Below are 16,851 nucleotides of genomic sequence, written 5' to 3'. Positions count from 1 at the left end.
AGATTTGGAGAATAAAATTTTTAGGGATTCCCTACAGTGGCTTGTGACCAAAGTAGTTGTGGTATTTTATGTGGCTTTTGTGGGCAGATTAACTCTAAATATTCCTTCATCTGGGTTATGGTGATATCCTTTATCTGTCAGCTTGTTGGTTTCAATTTTAAATTTCCCATACAGTTTAAGATTCATAAGGACTCCTGATTATTGAGTGGGTGTCCTGATTTGTTGATGGAAATGACTGGTTTGCTTGAAAGCATATATGTCACGGTAATATAGTATCATCCTGGTACTAATCAGCCTAAAACAGTGAGAGCAGTCTTTCCCAGGATCAGATAATCCTTGAAATTCTGAGTGCAGATCTCTACTCATTTACAATGATTAGGGTGTCATTCTAACCAACTTCCTGGAAACTGTATTACACTAATTCTTACAATTGAGTATAGGAACAAGCAGAGTATTTTTGAGAGGAGGTCAAAGACATAGCAATCAGAAAGGTTAAGGGAAAGAAAAATATGTGTGTTGCTATTGTCTGTCTAGCACATAACTCTGTGTTTCTCACCTTTCCCAGGTTAAGGATACTATATATATCAGAAGGTTATTAAAGAAACAAACTTTCGGTTACTTACTTTGGGGAAGGCTTAGCATCTAGATAGGGAGAGTGAGAAAGAAGAAACATAGGGAATATTTTACCAAGAAAGGAGCAGTGGGAATGGAGTGGAAATGAGGGGGAAAAGTGATCTTTAAATTGGAGAAGGTAACCTTGGCTGGTGTGGCTCAGTGGATTGGGTGCCAGCCAATGAACCAAGGGGTTGCTGGTTTGATTCCCAGTCAGGGCACATGCTTGGGTTGCAGGCCAGGTCCCCAGTAGGGGGCACATGAGAAGCAACCACACATTGATGTTTCTCTCCCTCTATTTCTCCTTCCCTTCCCTCTGTATAAAAATAAATAAATAAAAATATGTTTAAAAAAAGATGGAGAAGGTAGCTTAGCAAACAAGTTTAAGGCTAAGAGTCAGTCAGTCTTATATACATGAATATTAAGGAACTGTTTTGTATTACAAATAATGTAAATAGATATATTGTCTAAAATTTGTACATTCTAGCCCTGGCTGGCGTAGCTCAGTGGATTGAGCGCGGGCTGGGAACCAAAGTGTCCTAGGTTCGATTCCCAGCCAGGGTACATTCCTGGGTTGCAGGCCATAACCCCCAGCAACCACACATTGATGTTTCTCTCTCTCTCTCTATCTCCCTCCCTTCCCTCTCTAAAAATAAATAAATAAATAAACAAACCATTCATACTAAAATTTGTACATTCTGTGTTTAAACAGTTTAGAAACCTTCTGACTACATTTTTGAATAATTGATATTTAAAATACAATTTGTTATGTTTAAAGATGTTTGATGTAATTGATTTGCATTAAAACATTCATGATTATTTTGAGGAAGAAAAATATACAGGACTACAAAACACTTCATTATGTTTCTTTTACAATAAATATCAAGAAAAGCATTCAAAAGTAGAATAAAATGTACTTAAAGAACAATTTTATCTCAGAATTCAAAATATTTTATAAAAGTATGGGACAACAGAATTATTTTATATATTTTAGTATATATTTTATCTTGAAGATTTTATAGAATCTTTTAAAAAATCTTCAGACATATAGCTTTTAAAATTTCATAAATGACAGACTCTTTTAACAATTTCCTATAGGCCTAGGATTTCTCTTTCTGTAATTATTGAGATATTTAATTTGCATTGTAATTTTTGGAATTATACTTGTGCTTATCCTATTTTCTCACTTTGTAGATTTCTTTTAAGCTGACAGAACTGTTTTGCTTTGTTTTGTCTTGTTTTGTTTTATTTTGTTTTGTTTTTACTACCTTCAGAGGCCAATTATCAGGACCAGTAACTGATGCTGGGGAATGTAACCTGGAACTAACATTTGCATATTTTGAAAAAGGAAATTCTATCTAGGAACCCAGTTACTACTAAATAAGCTCTACTTACACATAAATATAGTTGTAAGACCTAATGGAGATCAATAGCATTTGTTTAGTTTATACATAATACATATGTGAATGTTTCATTATACAAGAATGATTTGTCATTTTTATCTCACCACTTAATTGGATATTCTACAAATGTATTTTATCAAAGTGGGGTATCTTTTTTTTCAATCCTCACCTGAGGATATGTTTATTGGTTTTAGAGAGGAAGGAAAGGAGAAGAGAGGAGAGAGACAGACAGACGGACAGACAGAGACAGAGAAGAGACAGAGAGAAGCATCGATTGGCTGAGAGAAAAAGAGAGACACAGACAGAGACAAAGAAAGATCAATTGGCTGTCTCCTGTATGCACCTTCATTGGGGATGGAACCTGCAACTTAGGTTTGTGCCTAGCTTGAGGATTGAACCCACAGCCTTTTGGTACATGACACAATGCTCCAACCAACTGAGCCACCTGGCCAACGCAAGTGGGGTATCGTTTTAAAATTTTTATATGCAGAAATGACTTGTGATAAATCTGATAATCCTTTTCTGTATGAAACTTTAGGTACATATCTTTAGAAATCTTGTCATTCAGAAAGTAATATTCATTATTTTTGCTGCTAGTAATATGTTGAGCCTAGGTACTTTTCTTTCTCTATTAAAACCTTTCATATTCTACCTCTCTCTTTGTAGAGAGAGACAAGGGAAACCAAATAGGACAATTTGAATTATTACTCACCTAGATATGGGAAAATGGATAATTAGCTTTTTTTAAAGTATATTTTATTGATTATGCTATTGCAGTTGTCCCATTTTTTTCTCCCCTTTATCCTATTCTGCCTGGTGCCACCATTCCCTCCAGCATTCCTCCATGTCCATGGGTCCTACATAAAATTCTGTGTCTTCTTCATTTCCTATACTATTCTTAATCTTCCCCTGTCTATTTTGTACTTACTCATTATGCTTCTTATTCCCTGTACCTTCTCCCCCATCTCTCCCCTCTGCCCACCTCTGATAATCCTCCATGTGATCTCTATTTCTGTGATTCTTTTCCTGTTCTAATGGTTTGCTTTTGTTTCTGTTTTTTTTTTTTTTAGGTTCAGTTGTTGACAGTTGTGAGTTTGTTGTCATTTTACTGTTCATAGTTTTGATTCTTCTTTTTCTTAGATAAGTCCCTTTAACATTTCATATAGTAAGGACTTGGTGATGATGTACTCCTTTAACTTGACCTTGTCTGGGAAGCACTTTATCTTCCCTTCCATTCTAAATGAAAACTTTGCTGGATAGAGTAATCTTGGATGTAGGTCCTTGCCTTTCATGACTTGGAATACTTCTTTCCAGCCCCTTCTTGCCTGCAAGGTTTCTTTTGAGAAAGCAACTGATAATCTTATGGGAACTCCTTTTTAGGTAACTCTCTCCTTTTCTCTTGCTGCCTTGAAGATTCTCTCCTTATCTGTCAGCTGATATAAGAGATTTGTAATCCAAGTAGATTAAAATAATTATCACTATCCTTTCAGACTTTTTACCCAGCTTATCATATGTTGATATAATATGTGGATGGGTGAGAAAATGAATGATCTAAGATAAAAAGCAGAACTTTATATGGTGCTATTTTTATTTTAGCAAAAAAAAGCATTTATAGAAAAATAACAAAGTGTTTTGTTTCTACTTCCTGAGATTTTGAATTATTTTCAGTCAGGTAAAGAAAAAAACAATAATTATTTTTTAGATACTGACTAAATTATTGACATCATTATCTAGATGATTTTGTTTTTTAAATCTGCTCTTCCCTTAGTGATTCCCATAAACCTAAATGCTCAGGCCAAAAATCTAGGACACAGTCTTGATTTTCTTCTTTTCCTTACCCTATATATACACACTCAATCACAGCAAGTTCTCTAGACTTTTCATTCAAAATATATCTTAAATCTATCTACTTCATCTTCAATATTATCCTGGTACAACCCATCATCATTTACTTAGAATACTTATAAGAGCCTCTTAAGAGGTATCTCTGGTTTTACTCTTGCTTTCTTACATATTAATCTATTGTCTAAACAATATGCTGGATGATCTTTAAAAACTCTCCTCCTTAAAAACATCCATGCTAGGCAACCAACTTATTAGTGTTATTTTCTATAACATTAAGCACTTAGTTGGTGAAGGAAATTTTTCCTTTAAAGAAGTACTTCAGTTTTTAAAGAAAGAATAACAATTTTAGTATCAACATTTTACAACTTCAAATGAAGTATAACAGACTAAGAGAGAGCGAAAGACAGACGAACATTGCACATTATCTTCTGGTTGAGTACATACTGTATGTAATCTATGGATCAGTCTTGCTAGAAATTCAAACCTGAATCTGATTAAATTACCATATCTGACTACCAATTTATAGGAAATCTGGGAGACAGAGCAACATACTATGAGGATGCAGCAAGACATACAGAATGTGGAAAGTCCTATAGGACAAGTAACTCAGTTTTTCAGCAAATAAATTGCGAGGGGAAAATAGTAAAGGGTGATAATCTGTAGATTAGAAAGACTAAAAAACTGGTTAATTACTGTATCTGAACTTTATTTGGATTCTGATTTGAACCAGTAAGCTTTTAAAAAATGATAAACAGAGAAATTGGTACATTAGCTATATAACTGATAATTTTACTGAAGTATTGAGAAATTTGGTTTAATGATTGTAATGTTGAGGGTGATTATATGAGTCTGTAGAGAAAGTATCCAGCTAGGTGCTATGAAAATCAGACAATTTTTTGAAGACAATACAAGAAATATTGTACATAGGACAATGATGCCTTGTTCCCCTTCAAAGTGTGCATCTTAGGACCTCTCACAGTTCTCCCAGTGTTATTAGCATCTGCAGAATGATGTTCTTTCAGCTCTGGTAGCAGAAACCATAGAATGAATTTTGCCATGACACATTTCATGCCAGTATTCTGCGTCAAAATCTTGGACAAAGGCCCTGGCTGGTGTGGCTCAGTGTTTTGAGCGCCAGACTGCAAAACAAAGGGTCACCAGTTCAATTCCCAGTCAGGGCATGTGGTGGGGTTACGGGCTGGGTCCCCAGGAGGGGGTGCTCAAGAGGCAACCACACATTGATGTTTCTCTCCCTCTTTTTCTCCTTTTCCCCCTCTAAAAATAAATAAATAAAATATTTTAAAAAATTTCTGACAAAGTAGTTTTTGAAATCCCAAGATCAGCTTCTAGTTTTCTCAGTCAGTTGCCAATCTTTGTTCATTGCAGCCCATACACGTTCAATATTCTCAGGTGTTCTGCTTGTTGCAGACTTTCCAGAATGTGGATCACTTTCCACAGATTCTCAGCCATCTTTGAATCATTTGTACCACACTTTTATTTGTGCTGTACTCATTACATCATCCCTGAAAGCCCTCTGAATCATCTGAATAGTTTCAGCGGGGAAATGTTCAAGCTTAATGCAAAATTTGATTCAGATTCATTGCTCTACTTGCTCAGTCATTTTGAATGCTATAGCCACATAGCACACATGCTCACTCAACAGCATCTACCTCCCCCACTGACTAGTACAGTGAAGTCATCATTGTTCACACATGTGCATTCCAGTCTACTCTCCTTGGCAGTCAGTTTATATCGATGTCGCAAAATTCATCCTTGTTATATTAACAGTGGCTGGACTTTTTCTGGACAGGCTTCATATTTATAAGATAAGTCCTTATCTTTTAGAGGTACATACTAAAATGTGTATAGATGAAATGATATAACTGAGGGTTAGATGGGGAATGAGTGAAAGTGCAGATTAAGGAAGACTGACTCTGAATTGATAATTTGTTGAAAACTGGATGATAAATATTTTGATATCCATTTTGTTCTTTTCTCTTTTTTTCCAAATGTTTAAACTTCCTATAGTTAAATTTAAAACAGAACAAAAGGACATTTTGCTTTGACTGTAATCCAAACCCTTTATTTTAGCAGGTTCTACCTAATCTGACCATGTTCACTCTGGCTAAGAATATGCTTCATTCTTTCTTTTCCTCAGATATCCTAAATTCATTCCCACCTTAGGGCCCTTCAACTTGCTGCTGTCTGAAACCCTCTTTCCCCAGATACTTAGTGTCTTTCCCTTCTGGACATTCAGATCTCATTTTAAATGTCACCCCAGAACTGCTGGCTGTGGCAATCATCTCACCTTGTTTTGTATATTTTCTTTTATATTGATTTGTTTATTGACAGTTACCACCCATTAGAGTATAAGTTACATGGGGGTGGTAGTAAAATCTTGACTATCTTTAAATTCCTAGCACTTCAAACAAATAACCTGGCAAATATGGTTTTACTCAGTAAGTTTGCTGAGTGAATCAATTAAATGTTTGTGAAGTTGTTGAAGTCTAAGAAGATTATTAATCTTTTACATTTGGATTGTTAACAATATTCTGTTGTTGCCTAGCAAAGTATTTGAAATTCAGCTGGAATTTTTTTTTATTAATGTTTTCAAAGGCTTATGTGTGGGAGAATTATCTCTGTAGCAAAGCTTCAGAAAGAATTTTAAAGATTCCCAAAATGTCAAGTTTTCTGTTAGCATTTATTTAAAAATATTTTTATTTTGTGTAATTAATGTCACACCTTGTCTAAAAGCTATTTTTCATATCTAGATAAGTACAGGTTAAGTCTCTTGATACGTGTTTATGTATGACATGAAAATTTGGCAAACATTTCTTGGCTCATGTCAATAATAATGAAACACTTACAATTATAACTTCCATCAAGAAGGAACTGAGAAATACTTTATAGATACATACATAGAAGAGATGAGACTGTAGAAGTATGAGCTCTCCTGAAAAAATACAGAAAACAATATAATATATTTTGTTATAAATAAGCAAACAAAAATATTTATCTACAAGTAAGTGTCATTCAAAATAACTGCTTAGGGAGGTTGCTTATAATGGTTATTGAATAAAACTATGTGTTTCACTGATGGAATAATTTCCATCCTGATATTTATTAGAGTTACATATGTGATGCAAAGACTGGTAGATTCCCTCCTCCTTGTGTCCTCTGGAAGCTTTCCTTCCACAATACAATATAGGCCATAGAGTTGGCCCCATTTTGCTATGGCCAAGGTCGTTCTTCTTACCATCCTCCATATATGGCATATGGGAGTTAGATCATAGCCTTTCTACCAGAAACATGTCATTCCATGTTTCTCTTCTTCACTATCTTCTGTCATGTTTTATAGATCCAGAGACTTATTCACATTTGGTTCTTTGCCAAGACACATTTTATTCTAAGTAGATTTGCTTATTTGTTCTTTTATTGATTCCTTCACTTATTTCTATATTCAGTACAGGGTTATTGTGGCTTGTCATGTGGATAACACTAGCTTTGTGACTGTAGGCAGTAATATAGAGATGAACATAGCACAATACACTTATACCAGGGACATTGCCTTGCTAATTTCATGTTTGGAACTTCTCTCTTGGAGTTGCCTTTAGAATGAGTTTTTAAGTTACATATATGCCCTCACATTTACAGTCCTATCTTACTTTAGGGGGAGTCAGAGAAAATAAGCCTATCTTTGGTCTCCCAAGGGAAAGGAGTGAGAAGACAGAATATCACTAGGTGCTAGGTGAACCCAGTGCTGGGGCCACACAGGCCCAGTTCTCTACTAAGGGAAAGTACTGATTTTTCTTGTTATGGTCCTGACCTTGCTCTCATGTTTGTCCTTCACTGTTTAGAAGTCATCCAGTTCCCTGAATGCTTCCTTCCTTTAGTTCCCCTAATTTTCATCCAGGGAGGAAGGCCACTTACCTTGTGAATCTCAGGGGAGTTATTCTGCTAGGTGGTGAGGGGAGAGTTCCCTAGTACCTTGCTATTTGATGTTCATCTGCTGTGCTTAGAGCCTGATGATCAGGGAATTTTGGGGTCTCTCAAGGGCTTTTCAAGCCCTGTCTGGCCATAGGGGTTTTTGTAGCTGTTCTGTTTGCTCCTTGAAGAGCACCTGCTTGGAGGGAGCTCAGTCTGACTTCAAGATGGCATCAAGGGTAACTGGGGGCCCAGAGGCAAGTCTCAGTTCAGATTACTGACTCTGAAGGCAGAACATGCTCTGGGGCAAGATTTGATTTGGGGATTTCAGTCTCAAATACTTACTTAGCTGTTTCACCAGTAGGTTTTGGGGGGTGAGAAGAGGGGTAGTCTCTGCTGCTGGTTTTTGTAGGTATCTGTGCAATCCCAAGTCCTGGACCTGCTTAGGACCCTCTAGCTTTCTCCCCTGCCAATAGGTTGGGATGTGGGGTTAACAGCCAGACAGGAGTGGGCAGGATGCTGGCACTAAGTGCACAGGATCTAAGTGCACTAAGTGCCAGCACTAAGTGCACAGGATCTGCCACTCAAGCCAGATGCATTCATACTGGAGTGATTTCAGTGCTCTTGGCCAAACCCATCTCAACCAGAAGGAATAGGGTGGGGGTAGGACCCACCCAGTCTCACAAGGAGAGGATAATGGGTCTTACTTAATCTTTGGGTGCACTGCAGCTCCTCCAGTTTGTTCCTTGATGATACTTTATTTAACCATTCTCCCATTAAAGGACATTGCAGTTTGAACCACTTTTTATTTAAAAAATCTTGTCCTGAGCATCTTTGTGTATAAGATAGCATTGTTTTTGGATGTATAATTTCTGTTTATTAATCTAATAAAGCATGGATTATGAGTGTACATGTATGTGTGCAGGGGCTAGGTGAACCAAATTCTTATGTTTGTGAATTTGACGTTTTTCAAGATGCCTTTATATCATACTAAGTTTTTTGCAAATTAGTTTCTTTTTTATTTTTCAGTAAAAATAATTAAGTTCTACTTTCTTTTCTTTCTTTTTTTAATAGTTTTGAATTTGAAGTCATAGTTTTTATCCATCATTCTTTTATTTTTTTTTAAGATTTTATTTATTTATTTTTTAGAGAGGGAAGGGAGGGGGAGAGAGAGAGAGAGAGAGAGAGAGAGACAGAGACATCAATGTGCGGTTGCTGGGGGTCATGGCCTGCAACCCAGGCATGTACCCTGACTGGGAATCCAACCTGCGACACTTTGGTTCACAGCCTGTGCTCAATCCACTGAGCTACTCCAGCCAGGGCAAGTTCTACTTTCTTAGTAAATTTCAATTATATAACAGTGTTATCAACTATGACCACCATTTTTTACAATAGATCTTCAAACCTAATTCATCTTACAGCTGAAAGATTATACCCTTTTAACAACCTCTCCCTATTTCCCCCACATCCCAGCCTAGTTTTCTACTCTCTGTTTCTATGAATTTGACTTTTTAAAAAATTCTACATGAAAAGAGATACTATGCAGTATCTGTCTTTTTCTCACTGGCTTATTTCACTTAGCATAATGCCTCAAGGTCCATGGCAGGATTTTTCTTTCTCATGGCTAAATAGTATTCCATCATATATAAATCTTATTTACCCATTCATTTGTTGACAGATACTTAGGTTGTTTCCATATCTTAGTTATTGTGAATGATGCTGCAATGAACATAGGAGTGCATATATCTCTTTGATATCCTGTTTTCATTTTATTTTGATATATAACTAGAAAATGAATTGCTGGATCATGTGGTAGTTCAATTTTAATTTCTTGAGAAACTTCCATACTGTTTTCCAGTGTGACTTTACCAGTTTATATTCCTGCCAACAGTGCACAAAGGTTCCTTTTCTCTATATACTCTTGTCTTTTTAAGGATAGCAGTTCTAACATGTATGAAGTGATATTTCATTGTGGTTTTAATTTAATTTGCATTTCCCTGACGATTAGTGGATGCTATTGAGGATCTTTTTGTGTACATGTTGGCCATTTATATGTCTTTGGAAAATGTCTTTTCAGTTCTTCTGCCCTTTTTTTAAAAGTAAGATTGGTTTACTGTTTTCTTTTTCTACTGAGTTCTGTGAGCTCTTAAAAATATTTTGGATATTAACCCCATAAAAGATATATGATTTGTAGATATTTTCTCCCATTCAGTAGGTTGTGTTTTCACTTTGTTGATTTCCTTTGCAGAAGCTTTTTAGTTTAATGTAGACTCACTTGTTTATTTTTGTTCCTGTTTCCTTTGTGTACAGTGTTAAATCCAGAAAATCATTTCCAAGATCAGTGTCAATAAGCTGATCCCCCTCTTTTCTTTGAGAAGTTTTTAGTTTCAGGTCTACTTTTGAGTATTTAATCCCTTTTGAGTTGAGTTTTGTGTATGGTCATAAGGTAGGTGGTGCAGTTCATTTTTTTGCATGCGGCTATACATTTTTTCCAATACCTTTCATTGAAGAGACTATCTTTTCTACATTGTATATTATGTGGGGAATCAGTTTTTCCAATACCTTTCATTGAAGAGGCTATCTTTTCTACATTGTATATTATGTGGGGAATCAGTTTTTCCAATACCTTTCATTGAAGAGACTATCTTTTCTACATTGTATATTATTGGGGAATCAGTTCTTAAAGTTCTAATAAATAGAAACATAACAGAAAATTCATGTAGTCATTCTGTAATTACCCTAAATGAAATTGAATTGTCGTCACATTTTTTTTTGGAAGAGGACAGTGGCCCTGTGATTTGAAAATACAGGGTGAAGGCATCTTGTAAAAATTTTTTCTAACCATTTTGGAGCATAAGGTATTATGCATAGGCCTTTAGGCAAAATAATACTACTTAGTCATAGCTCAAGATTTTTATGTAACTAAACTTGAATAGTTTTTTAGGATGTTACAGGATCCATGAAATTGAATATAAAAATAAACTTAGAATGAGGAGCTCTTGAAAGAGGGCAGACACCTTATTTGTAGCTTCATGGGTAGTTGGTTTTTCTTTCAGTTTGATGACCATACAGAGACAAGTCTACTTCTCCTATGATAATCATGCTTATAGCACCTCCTACTGTAGAACCTAGAGCCTGCACACCACCCAGTAATTCTTCAGTATTGATTTTAAGTGCTTCATATTTCTATGAAGTGACTATGTCACATGACCAATTTCAATGATTTCAGCTGTTATGAAACACAGAGGACAGATTTAGGAGTATCGATGAAAGTTTTATGTGCAGAGCTTTGCTGCTACAATTATTTGGCAATTTAAAGACATCCAGATTTTTTAAACATGTGTTGACCCTGTAATTACACTTTTGTGGCACAGACTGCTAATGGGTGTGGAGTAGCCCTGCATTAAAGGAAGAATACTAGTCAGGCTTTTCTTTTTACAACAAACATGTTTTACATTTAATCTTCTGACTTTGGAGCACATGAATTTTTGATTCACAGATATTTGCTGATGATCTTAAATTATAATATTTCACCAAGTATCTTTTACAAACCTGAGATTATTGCTGGTTAAAAGAGGATTGCCAGTTGAGGATTGTTAACTGGTTATTCCTGAGTTTCCTTCATAGACCATGTCTGTAGCTCATCTTCATAAAACCATGAAAATATACTCTGAGCTTTCATCAAGAGTCTATGTAAGAAATATCTATACCTCTTCTTCTTTTGCTGGATGATAGAAGAGGGATGGGACAGTGGGATGGAGGGACCTCTTACTGAAAAGCAGTGCACTGCATGGAAAGAATGTGAGCTATATTGGCAGAAAGTAGCTTTGGTGGTGGATGTGGAAGGCCTCTTTCGATTGCTTCTATGTTTTTCAAAAAATAAGACATTTATTGGGTCATATGTCCCTGGCACTGTGCTTGGCCTGAGGAAACAGAAGTGAGTAAGACTTGTGCTCTGCTCCTACAAGAGAGATTCACTGTTTAATGGGAAGACATCAGTGTGACTCTGCTGTTAGCACATTTTTCTAGTTTTTTGGTTTGTGCTAAAGTTTTAGCCTTAGTTTTCTCAATGTAGGTCTCTCCTCCCTGCCCCCATTTCTATTTTTTTAATGTATCATTGCTTGGGGAGTTGAAAGAGAGAGGACATCTCATTGGTTGATTCAGGCCATTGGCTAACTTAAATTTTTTGTTGGGAATGTGTATATATTTCTTTGCTCTGACTTATTGTCCTACATTAATGTTCAGAATGATTTAGAGTATACTTGATTCAAGGAGGTAACTTCTTATATCCAGATTTTTGATACCTTGGTTAGAATTTCAACCTTTAATTTTATTTGTACATTCATAACTACTTTCCTGTTTTAAATATAACAATTAAATATCAGACTACATGAGTGTTTTGATATACTTTTGAAAAAGTATGTATTCATCATATTAAGTAAAATTATTTCTTCAACTGGAAAAGACAAAAATAATTCTCATTTAAAACATGACTTGAGATTTATAAACTAATTTAGATAAGTCCAGTTGATAATAGAGAGTTTTAAGCTGGCAGCCATGATGTTTGAAATAAAAATGACTAGGGCCTCTGGTCAAGATGGCAGAGTAGGTAAATGCAGTACTGGCATTCTCCCACAATCATATCAAAATTGCAATTAAATACAGAATAGTTATCATTGAGAACTGCCTGAAATCTAGCTGAGTAGAAGTCCTATAACTAAGGATATACAGAAGCCATTATGAGACAGGTAGGAGGGGTGGAGGCAAAGAAGGGGCTAGTTTCACACCACGTGTTGTGAGTAAAAATTGGTAGGGATAGCTCTGCTGCGAAGGTCTACCTCCCCAGCTCCAACCAAAGCAAGGGTCCCCAGACCCACACCAGGCCCTCCAGCCCAGGCTTCCAATGGCAGGAAAAGGAAACCCCATAACTTCTGGCTGTAAAAACTAGCGGAGGTTGTAGCTAAGTGAGGCAGAGGACTTCTGGAGTTTTAGGAGGTCCTCTTAAAGGATTGGCACACCGACTTATTTGAACTCACTCATTCTGAGCTCTAGCACTGGGGCAGAATCTTAAAAGGTACTAGGGACATACAGGGAGGAACTAAATTGCCTGGCTTTGGGGCAAGGGCTGAAGAGGTAGCTTTCTCCCAGATAAAAGTGCTGGCAAAAGCCATTGCTAAACTGTCCCCCTGAGACCACAGGAGGGCACCATATCTGGGTTTTCATCAACTTGGCTAAAACTGTTTGCCCTGCCCTGGTAATTAACAAAGACCACACCCCATCCAACTTTTGAACCCACCCAAGCTGTTTCCAGTGGTTTTTCCATACAAACTGCCTGTCTTGGAACATGTTCCAACTTTCCTAAATCTCTCAAAGATTCGCAGACCTGACACAAGTAGCATCTGGCCTTGGCATACCCTGTACCTTTTACTAAGTGGCCCTAAGCCCAGCACTAGCAGCAGCTGGACATGGTTCAGAGCTTGGCCACCCCAGGCACCTCAGAGCCCAGTACAAGTAGCAACCATCTGTAGATTGCTTTGTAGCTCATGCCAGGTGTCTCTGGGTGGGGCATAGGCAGCAGCTGATCTTGGTCTACACCTCCTGGGAGGCCACAGAGCCAGTGCATCCTGTAGCAGCTTCAGACCATGCCAGAGGAGCACCACCCGACCACATCTGGTAACAATACACTCAAGAGGTGGACTTGGTGGACACCACAGCCCCACTGAAGTAAGTTCTACTCCATGGGGTTGGCCCCTGCACAACAGCTCTTCTGCTATAATCTTGGCTGGTGCTCATAGCTGATCATCCTGGGATTATTCCCTTCCATTGACATGGCGACAGCAATCAAGGCTCAACTACATCAGGAAGTTGCATATAGTCCATTGCAGCACTCAGCTCTGATGACCAGGGAGGCTGTTCCACTGGGTCCTGCAGGACACCTACTACATAAAACCGCCCTACCAAAACTGGGAGATGGGATAAGGTCTATCTAAAACACAAAAACAAACAGAGAGGCAGTTAAAATGGCGAGAGAGAGAAATATATGCAAATGAAAGAGCAAGAGAAATCTCCAGAAAAAGAGCTAAATGAAATAGAGGCAAGAAAACTAGCAGGTAGAGAATTCAGAAGAATGATAAAGATGCTCAAGGAACTTAGTGAGAACTTCAACAGCATAGAAAGGACATAGAAAACATAAAGAAAGAACCAGTCAGAAATGAAGAATACAATAACTGAAATGAACACACTAGAAGTAATCAAAAACAGTTGATGAAGTAGAGGACTGAGTCAGCAATTTGGATGGCAAAATAGCAGAAAACACCTAGCAAAAAGAAAACAGAATTTAAAAAAAGAAACAGTCTAAGAGACTTCTGGGACAACATGAAACATAACAACATGTGTACTAAAGGAGAAGACAGCAAGGGATCGAGAACCTATTTGGAAAAATAATAACTGAAAACTTTCCTAACCTGGTGAAGGAAAAAAAACACCCAAGTGCAGGAAGCACTGAGAATCCCAAACAAGATGAACCCAAACAGGCCCACACCAAGATCCATCATAATGAAAACAACAAAGGTTAAACATAAAGAGAGCCTCTTGAAAGCAGCAAGAGAAAAACAGCTGCCTACAAGGGAGCTCCCATAAATCTGTCAGCTGATTTCTCAGAAGAAATTGGTAGATCAAAAGGATTGGTATGAAATGGTCATCATAAACAAAGCAACAAACAACAAGTGTTGGAGAGGTTGTGGGGAAAAAGGGATCCTAGTGCACTGTTGGTGGGATTCAAGACTGGTATAATCACTATGGGAAACAGTATGGAATTTTCGTAGAAAACTAAAAATAGATCTGCCTTTTGACCCAGAAATTCCACTGCTAGGATTATATCCTAAGAACCCTGAAATGCCAATCCAAAAGAACCTATGCACCCCAATGTTCATAGCAGCACAATTTAGAATAGCCAAATGTTGGAAGCAGCCTAGGTGCCCATCAGTAAATGAATGGATCAAAAAGCTATGGTACATTTACACGATGGAATTCCATGCAGCAGAAAGAAAGAAGGAGCTCCTACCCTTTGCAACAGCATGGATGGAACTGGAAAACATTATACTAAGCAAAATAAGCCAGGCGGTGAAAGACAAATACCATATGATCTCACCTTTAACAGGAACCTAAACAACAAAACAAAGAAACAAGCAAAATATAACCAGAGACACTGAAATAGAGAACAGGCTGACAGTGTCCAGAGAGGAGAAGAGGGTGGGAATTTCAGGGGAATTTCAGGGGAAAGGGGGAAGGGTTTACAGGAACAAGTATAAAGGACACATGGACAAAAACTAGGGGCAGGTGGAAATGAGAGGGAGTGGGGAGGGCTGGGTGGGTGGGCTGGGATGGGAGTAAAAGATAGAAAATTATACTTGAACAACAATTAAAATAAAATTTTAAAAAAAGGATTGGAATGAAATATTCACAGTGATATAAAGAAAGGGCCTATAACAGAGGTTACCCAGCAAAACTATCATTTAGAATCAAAAGACAGATAAAGAACTTCCCAGACAAGAAGAAGCTAAAGAAGTTTATCACCACTAATCCAGTACTATGAGAAAAGTTAAAAGGTTTTCTTTAAGAGGAAGAAACAAAAGATAAAAAATATGAATTATAAAATGGCAATAACTATATGTATGTCAGCAATTACTTTCAATGTAGATGGATTAAATTATCTAATCAAAAAACATAGGGTGGCTGAATAATAAGAAAATAAGACCCTTACATATGATGCCTACAGAGACTCACCTCAGGTCAAGAGACACATACAGAGTGAAAGTAAAGGGATGGAAAAAGATATTTCATGAAAGTGGAAACAAGGAAAAAAGAAAAACTTGTATAGCCACACTGAAACCAAACAGAATAGACTAAAACAAAGGTTCTAACAACGCTCAAAGAAAGATCCAGCAATTCCACTTCTGAATATTTATCCAAAGAAACCCAAAACACTAATTCAAAAAGGCATAGACATTCATGTGTTTATTGCAAGGTTATTTACAATAGCCAAGATAAGGGAGAACCTAAATGCCCATCGATAGATGAATGGATAAAGAAGTCATGCAGTCCTGACCAGGTCACTCAGTTAGTTGGAGCGTTGTCCCGGACACCAAAAGTTTGTGGGTTCAATCCCTGGTCAGGGCACATACCTAGGTTGTGGGTTCAGTCTCTGGTCTGGTCTGGGTGCATATGGGAGGCAACTGATTGATGTTTCTCTCTCATCTCTCCTTCTCCCTCTGTCTTTTCCTTTCCTCCTCCCCTCTCCCTCTCTCTAAAATCAGTAAAAATATATCTTGGGTGAAGATTTTTTAAAAAGTAATGCATATGTGTACTAGAATATGACTCAGCCATAAAAAAAATGAAATCTTGCCGTCTGTGACAATATGGATGGACCTAGAGGGTATTGTGCTAAGTGAAATAAGTCAGACACAGACTAATAAATGCCATATGATTTCACTTGCATGTGGAATCTACAAAATAAAATAAATGAACAAGCAGAGTGGAAATAGACTGGTAGATACAGTGATAGTTGCCTGATAAGAGTGGGTTGGGAGATGGGTGAGAAAAGGAAAGGGATTAAGACGTACAAATTGGCCCTGGCTGGCATAGCTCAGTGGATTGAGCATGGGCTGCGAACCAAAGTATCGCAGGTTCGATCCCTAGTCAGGGCACATGCCTGGGTTGCAGGCTACGGCCCCCAGCAACTGCACATTGATGTTTCTCTCTCTCTCTTTCTCCCTCCCTTCCCTCTCTAAAACAAACAAACAAACAAACAAACAAACAAATAAATAAAATCTTAAAAAAAAAAAAGTACAAATTGGTAGGCAGAATAGTTAAGGGGGTATCAAGTGCAGCCTAGGGAGTACAATGAATAATATTGTAATAACTGTGCAGGGTATGAGATGGGTATTAGGTTTATTGGGGTCATCACTTTATAAATTATATAACTTTCTAGTCACTTTGTTGTACACCTGAAACTAATTTGATATTGTATGTTATCTGTAATTGAAATAAAATTATTTAAAAAAAAGAA

At 37.2% G+C, this 16,851-nt stretch overlaps 1 protein-coding gene across 2 annotated transcripts in view; it reads left to right on the top strand.

Moving 5' to 3' along the window:
* Window positions 1–16,851, top strand: part of NUBPL (nucleotide binding protein like) — a 243,544-nt gene that overhangs the window by 151,886 nt on the left and 74,807 nt on the right. The window lies entirely within an intron of this gene.

The sequence above is a fragment of the Phyllostomus discolor genome, chromosome 1 (genome assembly GCF_004126475.2).
Source record: "Phyllostomus discolor isolate MPI-MPIP mPhyDis1 chromosome 1, mPhyDis1.pri.v3, whole genome shotgun sequence".
In the NCBI taxonomy this organism is placed as follows: domain Eukaryota; kingdom Metazoa; phylum Chordata; class Mammalia; order Chiroptera; family Phyllostomidae; genus Phyllostomus; species Phyllostomus discolor.
The sequence above is the reverse complement of the archived record's forward strand: the minus strand, read 5'-3'. Positions and strand labels throughout refer to the sequence as shown.